Raw genomic sequence first — 11353 nt, 5'->3', positions numbered from 1 at the left:
TGGTTTGAAAGTGGTTGCTTATTTATTCATTTTTGTGAAAATGGAGGATATTTCCCTCCCTCTCAATGTAGGCTAGTTGGTCAATTTTACCAGATTATACAGATGCTGATGTGTTTTGTTTTCATAGCATCATATGTGAGTGAATGTCTTTGATAGGGGACATAGTAGTGCATTTGTAGTTCTATGAGCATTTAAATATTTGTAAATCTGATGACAGTTAGAATTTGAAGTATTGAGTATATTTACTGTATATTACAGTAATATATTCTGTATATGACCATATTATGGTGATCCTGGGGTCGTGATGATGGGGCCCTTGAATATTGTTGCCCAGGGTACAACAAAGTGTTAATCTGGCCCTGGGTGTGTGTGCTGCTGCTCTGGCTCTTCAGTACTAGCCTATTCGGTTCTGTGGCTTTTATATTGTTTAAAACATGGATTTTTTACATCGGACTGCTACATTTTTATTTTGAGCGAGTTGCGGGATGTTAATGAAGAACAAACAAGGAATATGGACAACGCATTAACAACGTGTAACGGACATATTGCAATCTGCGGAAGGTAAATAACTTTTTATTTTATAAAAACAATTCTGCTACATCAAAATATAGTGTGTTAAATTGAGAATCTAAACGCGATTAGAGCAATATCGATATTAGTACATGTTTCAATGTATTAGGATAATGTTATGTGTTGCTAGCATGTGTAAATATTGTCAGCTAACTTATAGTTTTTGAAAAGAAAAAAACTCCGCATAGGAGCTTTACAATGACTGAGAACATTGTCTCTTTAGACAGAGAGGAACTCGAACCACACTATTTGACTCTAGAAGAATATGCAAACTAGGCTTTTGAATCATGTTGATCGCGGGATATAGGCCTAACGTTACCGATCAGTCATCATAATAAGTATATGTATATTATAAACATAAATAATTTTGGAGTTGGTGAGTAAAATTTTGCAAGCTTTCGCAAATGCCTCTGTTAGTAAGTAAATACAAATAACGTTAGCTAATATTGCTGTGTATATGTGTGTTTCCCTCATGATCCAGGAATATTGGGAATAAATATGATACAGCCACATGATCTTCAGATGCGGTGAGTATTGTTATATTAAAATACACGTGAAATAGAGACAGAACATGTAATCTCTGCTCAAAGGCACACTGGTTCAAACCCTTCAGACAATATTTTACCTATCTTCTTGAGTTCACAGGCCTAGCTGACCCAAACATAAATGTCCTTTCAAAATGAAAGTATTTTCAAACCTGTATGACTTGGATGAGCTGTTCTTTTTAGGACATGTCCCAGGGTCCTTTGCTAAATTAACCATGTTTTTTATTATAGTAAAAGTTTAGAAACCATGTTTTTATGGTGGATTGATTACAATACTTTATTATTACCATTTGGTAGCAAAACTATGGTTGATGTTAGTAAGGGTTCCCCAGATTTATATAACACTTAAGGAACACATTAATAAATGGTCCTATGTCACCCAGATCAATAGTCTGTTAACACACAGGTAATAATTAACACACTTTTTAACTTTTTTTTTTAATATATATATTTTAGATCAAGCATTGGAACAATGTTTACGGAGCAGAACAGGCACCAACAGAGAAACAAGCCCATCATTCAGTAGTAAGTATCCAGTATATAAAACAAAAAAAGTTATCTCTTTTTTTCTCCCTCGTGCCATCCCAGATGTATATCTGACTTTCTTTCCACAGAGATTTTTTGAAAAATTATCCATTATTGTAAGCCAATATAATGCAAGTGCATGCTCCAGAAACTACATGCAGCCTACAAACAGCTGCTGTGTTGTTCACACAGGAAGTTTTCTGCACTTATCATGTGAGCTTTACAATGCTCTTGGATTATTGTCAGGATGTGTGTTTGGACTTTTTCGACCTTCAGCATTTTGTTGTCTATTCACTTGCATTATTCGACACGCGAACACAAGAGACTTTTTCTATAAGTATAGTTTATTTTTTCTAAAATTTGTGTTCATCTGAAGAAAGAAAATCATATACCTTTCGGACGGCATAAGGGACCGTAAATGAGGGGAGAATCCCCTTCCACAAATGCGTTAGCAAAGGGTACATGCGATGGTAAATTAACTGAAGTAATTTTATCCTATAGTAATTTTATTTTATATTTATGGTAATGTGACCTAGGATGGCAAGTCTCCGTGATTCATTTTAAAACTAGATATGGTGGAAGAGTTCAATTTAACAGAATAATTTGAGTTGTTTGTTTGGGTTTGCTATATTACACACATTTTCATCATACATTTCATATAAGGTTTAAATAATTTCCATAGGTAAAACTATTAATACGTTTAGATACATTAAATGTAACTACCTGCAGGGTTCAAAGCCGTCAAGAACACACAAACGTCTCGGTTACGTATGTAACCCTCGTTCCCTGAGTAGGGAACGGAGACGTTACGTCGGATGACGACGAATGGGGTTTCGCTTAGAAATCCTATCATCTTCGAGTATATAAAACGAGCCAATGGCAAAGAAATGCCATGGGTCTGCGGAATTTGCATAGCGTAACTCCGCCCCACCCTGGGGGTATATAAGGAAGTGCGCTAGCAACATGCAGATATGTCTTCGCTGAGGAGCCGAGACTGAACTCAGGCGTTTGCAGCGGTACAGCGGAAGTGGCAGGGAGACGTAACTCGGAGTGACAACGAAAGGGAATGTCTCGGTTACGTATGTAACCCTCGTTCCCTGAGTAGGGAACGGAGACGTTCCCTTTCGTTGTCACTCCGAGTTACGTCGGATGACGACGAATGGGGTTCCCAGTGTAATCACGCCACCTCTCGACTGTCTTCCAGTGCCCTGCGTAAGTCTGAGCTCCCTGTCGTGAGACTAGCACGGACGAAGGAGTCCTACTTAACACAGGAATACCAAGGTACACTGGGAAGCATATCTCAGTGGAAATATGCAATCATGCCCAACCCGAAGGGGGGGACTTGGAATACACATATGACCCCGAAGGGCTGCATACGGAATAACACTGGGGTGTCCAGCCGCAGGTGGAATATTTCAACCCCAGGGGTGGTAAGGTGGCTTGCCAAGGGAAAGACACATGCTCAAAGAGGCTTACAGTGGAATACACATGTGGGGGTCACCCGGAGGGGGAACCATGCACATGGAGGCACCTAGCCAAGCGCGAAAGCTGCCGGTGGCATAACTCTGGCGTTGACGTCGTCAGTGCTGGAGGAGACTCAGGGCTTATTAGGCTCACCTGAGGAGAATATCGCACATATCCCGTCCGTGGAGAGGAATGGCGAGCAAGCGAAGACACCTGAGCAGAATCTATTACCGGCTAGTTGAAGCGAGTACATGAGAAGAAACTGGCTCCACTCGGAGATTGTAGAATCTCGCGAATGTGTTAGGTGTCGCCCAGCCTGCAGCTCTGCAGATGTCTGTTAGCGAGGCGCCATGCGCTAGAGCCCAAGAGGATGCCACACTCCGAGTGGAGTGGGCCGTCACACCAAGGGGGCACGGTCGACCTTGCTGCTGGTATGCCAAAGCAATGGCGTCCACTATCCAGTGATGCCTTTCCCTTCAGCTTCCCACCATGACAGACAAAGAGCTGGTCTGAGGTCCTGAAACACTGCGTTCTGTTGACGTAGGCACGGAGTGCGCGTACTGGACAGAGCAGTGCCATGGCTGGGTCTGCCTCCTCCGAGGGCAGCGCTTGCAGGTTCACCACCTGGTCTCGAAAGGGAGTGGTGGGAACCTTGGGCACATATCCAGGCCGGGGTCTCAGGATCACGTGAGAGTTAGCCGGCCCGAATTCCAGGCACGCTTCGTCAACCGAAAATGCCTGCAGGTCCCCTACCCTCTTGATGGAGGCCAATGCAACCAGGAGCGCTGTCTTCATTGACAGCCACATGTGAAAGTGTCTCTTGCCCTCGAACTGACGAAGGCAAGTCAGCAGTGACTGCGCGCGCTCGCTCGTAAGCTGCGCGCACATGGCGACCGAGTCGATCTCCATACCGAGAAAAGAGATCCTCTGCACTGGGCAGAGTTTGCTCTTCTCCCAGTTGACCCGAAGGCCCAGACGAGCTAGGTGCCGGAGCACTAGGTCCCTGTGTTCGCAAACCTGATCTCGAGAGTGAGCTAGAATCAGCCAGTCGTCGAGATAGTTCAGGATGCGAACCCCGTGTTCCCGGAGGGGAACAAGGGCTGCCTCGACGACCTTCGTGAAGACGCGAGGAGACAGGGCTAGCCCAAAAGGGAGAACCGCGTACTGGTATGCCTGCCCCTCGAAAGCAAACCGTTGAAACGGTCTGTGTCGAGGAAGAATGGAGACATGGAAGTAGGCGTCCTTCAGGTCGATCGCTGCAAACCAATCCTGCGGCCGTATGCACTCGAAAATGCGTTTGGCCGTGAGCATCTTGAACGGCATCCTGTGAAGGGAGCGGTTCAAGACGCGCAAGTTGAGAATTGGTCGTAACCCACCGGATTTCTTCGGTACAATGAAGTAGGGGCTGTAAAAGCCGGACCTCATTTCGTCTCGATCGCACCCTTTGCCAGTAAGGTAGCGACCTCCGCTCTCATAACCGGGGCATTGCCACCGACCAAAGTGAAGCGGACTCCCCTGAAGCAGGGAGGAGACCGCGCGAACTGAATCGCGTAGCCGAGCCTGATGGTCCTCGCGACCCAGCGGGACAGCCTGGGAAGCTCTAACCAGGCTTCCAGGAACTGTACCAGCGGGGTCATGCGGACCACAGACGTACCCTCGGTGGTGCAGCGAGGCGGAATGACCGGCCCAGGCGTGGGTGGCATAGCGGCCCGGTGCGGGGGCACGGTCATTAGCCGCGTCCTGCCAGAGGAGGCCAGGGGAGGACCAGCGTCCCACTGAGGCGTGCTCTGGCAGGGAACTGGCGACAGAGGGGGACGAGAGTGGCGAGGCTCGTGAGCGGCGCGCACTGTCATCCGGACACTCTGTGTGCTCAGAGATGGGGAAGTGAGTTCTTTCTTTAACCACATTAGGGTGCTGCCCGTCGTGGGACGAGCAGCGGGGTGGGGAAAACCAAGGATTCTCCCCCGGCCCTCCACCGGGGGAAGGAGCGGCCCTGCTACCGTCTCCTGGGAAGAACTCAACGCCATCTCTGAGCAGCCCGTCTCAGGAGCGCCGCTTGGCCTGGCGTTTTGCGGGGCACGGGGCGGGAGAGGGCTGTGGCGCCTTCCTACGGCGTCCTCCACGACGCGACCCGGATGGAGGCTGCTGCTGGGGCCGTGCGGGAGGGGCGGGAGCCGTAGAAGGGCGCCCTCGGCGGCGAGCAGACTGAGGCACCTGTGCCGACGGCTGGGTGGAGGCAGCAGCTGGCCGTCGGGGCAGGACGTGTTTGAGAGCCTAAGTCTGCTTCTGGGCGGTCGAGAACTGCTGGGCAAAGTCCTCAACCGCCCCGCCAAAGAGGCCAGCCTGGGATATGGGAGTGTCGAGGAACCGGGTCCGCTCGGCCTCACGCATATCAGCCAGGTTGAGCCACAGATGTCTCTCCTGGACCACGCAAGTGGACATCACCTGACCGAGGGAGCGTGCGGTCACCTTCGTCGCTCGGAGAGCAAGGTCGGTGGCGGCACGCAGCTCATCAAAGAGCGCTGGGTCAGTCCTCCCCTCGTGCATGTCACGCAACATCTGGGCCTGGTAGACCTGGAGTGTCGCCATGGCATGCAGTGAGGAGGCCGCCAGCCCCGCAGCTCTATAGGCCTTCGCCACAAGGGTGGAAGAGAACCTACAGGCTTTGGAGGGGTGCTTAGGGTCACCACGGGAAGAAGCACTCTGAGGACACAGTTGCATCGCAACAGAACAGCTGCGAGCGCACCGGACCAGGTGGCGGGGACCACTCAAGCCCGATGGCCGCGGCTGCCCGGGAAAGCATGGCAGTCATCTCGGGATCAGACTCGGGCAATGCTGGCACACCCGAAGGTGGCAGCACAGCCGAATCCTCACTTCCCAAGGACTCTTGCCCACCCTGTGATGCAGCGAGCGACATCGAATCTTCCTCTGGAGCGCCAAATGAGACCCGCGGCAAGTCAGAGGACTGTACCGCGGGCTCATTTGAAACACTCGCGGGTTGCACGCCGCTAGAGGACGGTGTGGAGCGTGGAATTGTCGGCGCTTTGTCCCACACCGTAATCCTCAGGTCACCCTGGCCGCCAGCCGAAGTACTAGCTCTCGCGGAGCCCGTAGATCGGGGTGCGGATGAGGGGACTCTCACATGAAGATCATTGAGTCTAGACCGCAACCGTGCGATGGGCATGTTCCCGCAATGGGAACATGACTCATCCACAAACGCTGCCTTAGCGTGCTCAATACCCAGACACACAAGACAGCGATTGTGCCCATCAGAGTCAGAAATGAGAAGACCGCAACCAGAAGTGCACGGGCGAGGCATCTTTAAAAAGACGTGCCGCGTGCAAGCTCTTTTAGAAAGGAGATTTCTCCACAAATGCTGAAGCGACCAGGGAGAGAACACACAAACACTGGCAAATCACTGCACAGATAAGCAGGGAATGTGCACTCGCTGGAACTCGCTGTCACACCAACACTTGGAGAGAGGCTCGTCTCGAAGAGAAATGAAGAGATGAATCTCAGGATTGGCTGTGGAGTGAAGTACATCAACTTGACTCCGAAGCGAAAACATATCTGCATGTTGCTAGCGCACTTCCTTATATACCCCCAGGGTGGGGTGGAGTTACGCTATGCAAATTCCGCAGACCCATGGCATTTCTTTGCCATTGGCTCGTTTTATATACTCGAAGATGATAGGATTTCTAAGCAAAACCCCATTCGTCGTCATCCGACGTAACTCGGAGTGACAACGAAAGGGAACTTAGGTACTTTACACAACAACGATGTACTAAAAACAGAAACGTTTTTTCTTTGTACAGATGACAATGTTATTAAAACGATTCCCGTTCTCACAGATCGGCGAAAACGTCTAAATCGCTGTTTTATCCATGCCACAAAGTAACTGGTGATGTCACTCTGTAAAGAAAGACTACACGCCTGTGCACATTCGCATTCACACTATAGACTAAACACATAATGCATGCCTTTACCGTTTTCACAGATTCACATTTCAGTAGTTTAGACCGAGACGATTTTAGTTGGAAACTGAGTTGTGTAAACGGCCCCTTACTAAGCATATATTAAAAACCCCAGGGCATAGGGATGCTCACTTTTGATTGGAATTTGCCCACTGTCATGCAGATTTTAGCTCAAACCCTAATTAAACTGACCTGAACCAGCTAATCAAGATCCTCAGGATAACCAGAAACAGTTTGGAGCTACACTCTGCAGGACACTAGCCTCCAGGAGTTTGGCACACATGACCTGAAGGGATAGTTCACAGTCAGGCAAACAAGAAAATTCTCCCAAATAATTTACTCACCCTCATGTTGTTCCAAACCTTTATGCATTTTTTGGTTGCCAACATTCTTCAAAAATGTGTCAGAGAATCATAGTGTGTCCTTTTTTTTTCTTCCCAGATGCACCAAGGATCCAGCTGATTACTGGCCGTTTGCTGGATTGCTGTTTATTTGCTGTATCTGTCACTTCTGGTACACTTTTGTTGTATGTTTTGATTTAACTTATTAATAAACTTGTATAGTAAGGAATAAGGATTCTGAATGTAAAGAGTATATAATATTTAATATCAGAACTATGTGACCCCCAGGGGTCTGAATAATTTCATTTTATTTAGATTACAAGTTTACATTGTTTAAATACTATTCAATTATATGTAAACACAAGTGCTGCAAATTAAAGTTTGAGATGATTTTAATCAGTTTTATTGTTTTTTTACAGACTTATTTTGTCTTCTAAAATAAAACTGTTTTCTTACATTCTTGAGCACGTCTTGACAATTTATTGAATGTGTTTGATCGTTATAATTTAGGAAAGATCTGTTAAATAACAGTGTTTCTCAGTAGAACTTTTAGTGCCGTCACTTTATTAAAGGTGTTTGATTGTAATAATTTAGGAAATACCTGTAAAATAAGTGTTTCTCAGTAGAACTTTTAGTGCCATAACTTTATTAAAGGTGTTTGGTCATTATAATCTTGGAAAAATCCATAGTTTTACACTGTAAAAAAATCGTAAAAAAACGGTCAAATGACTGGCAGCTACGGCTGCCAAACAAAAACCGTAAAATTAAGGTAAAATATCTTCATTCAAACAAGGAAAAAATCTTTAAAATAACAGTGTTTTTTTCTAAACCTTTTAATGAAAAATTCTGTAAAATTATAGTTTTTGCACTTCATTGGAATTAAGATATTTTACTTTAATTTTACGGTTTTTGTTTGGCAGCCGTAGCTGCCAGTCATTTGACCGTTTTTTTACGATTATTTTTTTTACAGTGTGGAATTACTGGGATCTTACCATAGACTGTAAAAAATAGGGTCTTACCCTATAATCTGTAATAGCTACGTAACTGTAGCTATTACAGATTATTGGGTAAGATCCCAGTAATTCCATGGAAATAAAAAGGCTTCCTTTTACAGTACAGTTTCACTTTACTTACTGAGAATGTTCAACGTGATCTCATGAGAATACGTGTGTATTTTTACGTAAAGAGTAATTCTACCATACGTACATTTACTTACGTTTTATACACACAGAAACGTATAATACTGACGTATTTACAGCACTAAAACGTAAAATGTTTACGTATTAACAGCACAAAAACGATTAGCCTGCATGCAGTTAAACAGGAATACACTTTAAAACCTTAAAAATACCTTATTTAATCGTTTAACCATTTTAATATTTAGTTTATTTACAGTGAGACACAAAATGCGTTTTCTCCAATAGAACAATAATACACCAAAACCCAACATAAATTCACAAAAGACATCAATTTTATTATACTTGATATAATCCAAATCTTTAGAATCCATACGTTTGCAAGAAAGAGATCCAAATTCAGCCCTTTATCCAGTGAGTGATCTTCATCTCCATTTCACAGGCTATCACAGCAGCGCAGTCCGTAACTGTCAAATCCCGCGCTCGTGATGAATTCAAATTCAAAAATTGCGCCCTCAAGAAGCGTTACGACATGTTTTACGGCAGTGATATCAAACGCTCATTGGCTCTCGCCGGTTCGTCCATGTTCGTCACAGATTGCGACATGCCGTATTTCAGTCGGTAAACTACATTTGAAATGGAGAAGCGCGCGCGCCTTCACACAGAGCGAAGCCGGATTAACATTTTCATGGATTGATAACTTAAATTCTGCTCTGTACCTCATTCAAAACTATTATATACTGAAAGAGAGGACTGTGACTGCAACACATCGTCATGTGAACGACTTTTGGTACCGGTTTTGACATTTTCGCAATAAATAAATTATTGTGATTACACGTATGTTGTTTTTCTTCATAATTGTTGCCTATGTAGTTTTCTATCTTTGAAAATTACGTATTAATACTACGTATTAATGAGATCAGGCTGGAATGTTTTAGTTAAGTTGCAGAACACACATGGTAAAAGTTTGTGATTTCAAAAATGTTTAAGCAGTAGCAAAGGATGTGGTAAAATCCCAGTAATTCCATGGAAATAAACAAGGCTTCATTTTACAGTACAGTTGCACTTTACTTACCGAGTAAATTGTCATGTTTTCCTTGGTAACGTTGCAGGACATACGAGGTAAAAAAAAAGAGTGTTTTAGCGCAATTTTCTCACGTCATGGGATCACAACATTCAAAATTCAATTTTTGAAGCATAAAGGAAAGATTTTTGATCAAATCTTTTTTTCTAATATTATTGTAAATTTTAGAAGCTATCGATTGCAATTTGTTTCAACTCGATAGCTATTATGGTTGCCGAGAAATTTGCAAAAAACTGCATTTTTTCTGGAATTTCCAGGAAATCCAAAATCTTTTCATGGATTTTTTTTGTGCATTCCCGAGATTAGACCTTCCTTAACATAATGCCGAAAACCCGAAGTCTCTAGGTGGTCTGGTTGAGGAGTAGATAGAAGTGCAAGATTGGTGCGCACAGACAGAACAGAAATCATGAGTTAACAATCGCAATTTTGTCCGGTGGAAAATTGCGCTAAAAAGTGCAAGAAAAGGGAATGATCGGTTATATGGTACAATTCCGGTAATACCATGGAAATAAACAAGGCTTCATTTTACAGTACAGTTGCACTTTACTTACTGAGTAAATTGTAAAAACATCTGCAAGAACATACCCAGTATTTAAGATGTGCCATGACATTAGGGAAAACTGTTCCTGCGGGGTAGTTACCAGGTAAGTGTAAGGTAAATTATTTGATAAACCCTCTATAAATGGGTGTAGCAATGAACAACAACTATGTAAGACAAGGTAATTTATTGGAAACTACCGTTTTAATTTCAAGATAGTAATAAATAAACATGGACTGTTACCAACATAACCCTAGGATAACTACAAACCTAACTTGAATTGATGGGTAATACTGGAGGTGTTTCTAAAAATTGGCTGCCTACATTCTGAGGAAGTACACAATTAAATCTGAGTTATTACCAGCCTAAACAGGTAACAAGTACACAGTACTTTGTTGAGTTGATATTTAACAGTGGTGTTTTTTCCCCTGGTAGTTTCTCTGTATTTGGATACTAATCACCTGAAGTAATTACACACTAAAATATTATAATTTACCATATGCTTACCAGGTAAATACTTAGTAATTAGTTTGTAGTTTCTCTGCATTTACATACTTGTTACCTGTGGTAATTACCAATAACCAACTATAACTTACCATATATTTACCAGGTAAATATCTAGTAATTAGGGGACTGTAAAAGGAAGGGTTACCATAGGGGGATAACCTAACCTTTTACAGTTTTGGATAAAATAGGCCTAGGCATAAGGCCTTTTGCATAATTTTTGCTTAAAAATAAAGCATTCATAAATTATTTTATGATAAACATATTACTGTCTTAAGTGAACACATTTATAGTTATTAACTCAAATAATAATAATAATAATAATAATAATAATTATTATTATTATTACATTTTAGGCTACATATTTAGAAGACGCTTTTGTCCAAAACTTACAAAAAAATGAACAAAGCAATTCGTCAAATATCAGTCATAATACAGGTTAGAAAATAATAATAAAGTGCTAAGATTATCACAAATAAACAAAAGATTTTGATGCACGTCATGAATATTAAATCGTATATTCCACCCATACCCGCTACAATTGAGAATCACTTTAAGCATGCAGACGCAGTTAAGACAATTTGATGTTTTCCATTTAATATTCAATAAAACAATATACAATAAGATTCGTTAACAACGTATTCTTCTAAAATGAGGGTGAGCCACAAATCC

At 43.3% G+C, this 11353-nt stretch overlaps 1 long non-coding RNA gene across 1 annotated transcript; it reads left to right on the top strand.

Moving 5' to 3' along the window:
- The first annotated feature begins 367 nt into the window (after positions 1-367).
- Positions 368-7655, top strand: LOC311278452. The gene is made up of 4 exons (XR_014625436.1): positions 368-561; positions 1052-1097; positions 1572-1640; positions 7520-7655. It is a non-coding gene; the product is annotated as an uncharacterized lncRNA (long non-coding RNA).
- The last annotated feature ends 3698 nt before the right edge of the window (positions 7656-11353 follow it).

The sequence above is a fragment of the Rutilus rutilus genome, assembly GCF_951802725.1.
Source record: "Rutilus rutilus genome assembly, chromosome: 2".
NCBI lineage: Eukaryota > Metazoa > Chordata > Actinopteri > Cypriniformes > Leuciscidae > Rutilus > Rutilus rutilus.
This window is presented reverse-complemented; position numbering and strand designations above follow the sequence as displayed.